Raw genomic sequence first — 3,030 nt, forward strand, 5'->3', positions numbered from 1 at the left:
ATGAATACACACGTTAAATATTTTCACTTAGCTTAGAGATCTCTGTGGGGCCCATGCACCCACTCTCTCTATCCAAGGTGTATGTTTGCCTATAGCATACCATTTGTAATGCAACCACTTTGTATTTGCTTATGGAATCACTTATATACCAAAATAAATATTTTCTTGTAGTGAAACTTGGTCTACTAAATAAATCCATCAAAACCACACACCATATCCAAGTTTCCTAGCTACAAGTCTACAAGCAAATAAAAATTCATTCACAAGCCACACAATCCATACATACTCACACACATATACATAATCACATCCTACTGGCACCCTAATCCTAAATACATTACAATAGATTTGCTCAAAAGAAAGGGGTTGTAGTTCTTTATAAATTACAAGCAAACCCCTAGCTTAGCTCTTTTCCCCGTCCACTAATGGATCCTTCGCCTAAACCTATAAATATTGTAAAGAAATAGGTGAGACAACCACAGTCTCAGTAATAAAGAAATCGATATTCCTTATTATAAGGAAAGCCATAGTCAAGTAAATAAATAATAAATTTAAAATAACATATAATTAACTAATTAAAATGCTTGAATGCATGAGATAGGCTGACATAGCCTTTCCTGACCAACAGAATGCCCCCTGGCATTCTTTAGCTTGTAGGTAAACCTTGTATCCACTATACCTCCATAGGCACAACATATAAACCAAGGCATGATCTGATCCACCAAACCGCCTGTGCCCCTTTGATGTGAATCTTGAGCAGCCAAAGCTAACTCCTTCCCAGAGACAGGCCGACTTACTCTTCATGTGAGGGCTACCTTGGCCTAGGCACTCAACCTCACACTTCATATGCTGAATTCCCTCTTCCACTGAGAGGTGTCGAACACTCAATCCACTAACCACTTTAGTGTACTGAGCCTACAATATGAAAGGCAACACTGAATACTAATAGTGAGCCATAGAATATCACAAGACCATATCTTCCCATTGGTGAACTCTCACCGAGATCATGCCTCTTACCTTTTTTTTTACCTTTCCCGAGTATTGACCACTTCAACACTCAAGGTAGTATAACACTCATCATTCATCTCTTAAGCGGTTCCTTAGCCTATCTAAGGTATCAAACCTAGTTGCATTTCCTTAAGTTCAACTCCTCATTTTTTTATGATCACAATACATGCTAATAATCTTATTTCTATAAGTAACATCATTATTAAATAGATAGTAAATATAGATGCATTATTATTAAAGCAATACCCCATAAACCCTTCTAAAACACATTTTATTTGCATTTAATTATTTAAAACATGTAATGCATGCTATATAATATTATCTACTCAAAAATAGCTAAACAAAGTAATAAGAAATATAAATTTTCCCCGTTACCTCAACCCTTTGGTACTAAAAGGGTTCCTCTTATACAAAATAAGACTTGGCTTGTTCCTTAACTTCTCAATAAATTCCACCAACAATTCCTTACAACATATAAGTGATCCATATCACTTTTCATGGCAAATAGTATTAATGAAGACTATAACTCATACCACACAACTTGTGTTAATGAGCCATAATCCATCCCAATGGTCTATATATTAAACCAACTATTCAAATAATACCACTTAACCACCAAAACCATTTATTAGCCACCACTATGTCAATTTCTAATTTATATAATTTTTTTCAATTAAAAACCTTCACTTAGTGTCACCAACTCTTACCAATAACCTTATAATGAAAACCAAACCTTAATTTAAATCTTATTGGGCTCAAATAGCAAAATTATAACTAAATCAATAGACTTAAACCATTAAGGAGTAAAAACCCAACCTCTTGGGGTTTAACTTTTGCCCTAAAACTCCATTTTTCATCCAATTACTCGCTCAAAACATTAAGACATCATGTAGAAACTCAAAACAACCTCCCAAGGACCCAAGGAAACTAAAGCTTACAAGAATAAAGCCTTTTGGATCAAACTTTAAAAATTTCCTCTTCCAAAATTGAAGAAAACAAAGAAGGAGAGAAGAGGATTGAAGTAGAGAGTTTACCTATCGTGTAACCGAGCTCACAACGTTCATAAAGCCTTTAGACCCAAACCTAACTCCCTCTCTCTCTCCTCTCTTCTCTCTCTCTCTCTCTCTCTCGTGAGTTTCTTTTCCTTCTTTCCCTTTTCATTTCTGTTTTTGCGTTCATTTTGCTCTTAAAACTACTGATCTAACACTTTAGGAAAAATTATGAGAAAGGACCCAATATTTTTTATTACAGCACAAAAGCCCAGGTCAACTTTGATAATTTTTTCATAGTTAAAAATAAAATAAAACTAAACTTTTGCTAAGAAAATTCAAACTCTGGACCTCTATCAAATTATTCTTAATTTTAATTTAATTATAGATATTTTATTTTATTTTTTAAAATAAATTCGAGTCTTAAAATTTTTTGGATATTACACATATGGTCTAAAATTGATGTAGAAAATGCATCACTTTTTTTTGAAAAAAACAATAACATGTCACTTCCTACATTGGCTCTATAGCTCAACTGATTTAGAAAGTAATAGCCATAACTGATGTAGAAAATGACATTCTAATGGGTTAAAATCATAACCGTTTAGAAAGTCTTTGCTTTTCTTTTAGGAAAGACATAACTTTGGATCTCTATACTTTGCTTGTATTTTATTATAGTTTTCTATAGTTTTTTTCAATGTTTTAGGCCTCTATGCTTTTGTTTTTTGGTGTCTTAGGTCCCTTGGAGATTTAGAACACTAAAAAAATGCAAGGGCCCATAGCAAAATGCGAGCAAGGCACAGGGACCTAAAGTTATGTTTGTCTCTCATCAATATTATAGAAATCTATTCCAAATTATGATTTCTTATGAACAATACTAAAGGCAATGTTGGCATTTTATAAAGATGATAAACAAGGCAACTTCTCATCAGTTGCTTCAAAAAAAAGAGGTTAGGGGAATTATTGGTATTTCTCATTACGTGCTATAAGACAAAAACTAGTTGTATCAAATTGAAAATGACTTGGTGATGTG

The sequence above is a fragment of the Prosopis cineraria genome, unplaced genomic scaffold, assembly GCF_029017545.1.
Source record: "Prosopis cineraria cultivar Desert tree isolate PC_DT_omini unplaced genomic scaffold, ASM2901754v1 PC14, whole genome shotgun sequence".
Lineage (NCBI taxonomy): Eukaryota > Viridiplantae > Streptophyta > Magnoliopsida > Fabales > Fabaceae > Prosopis > Prosopis cineraria.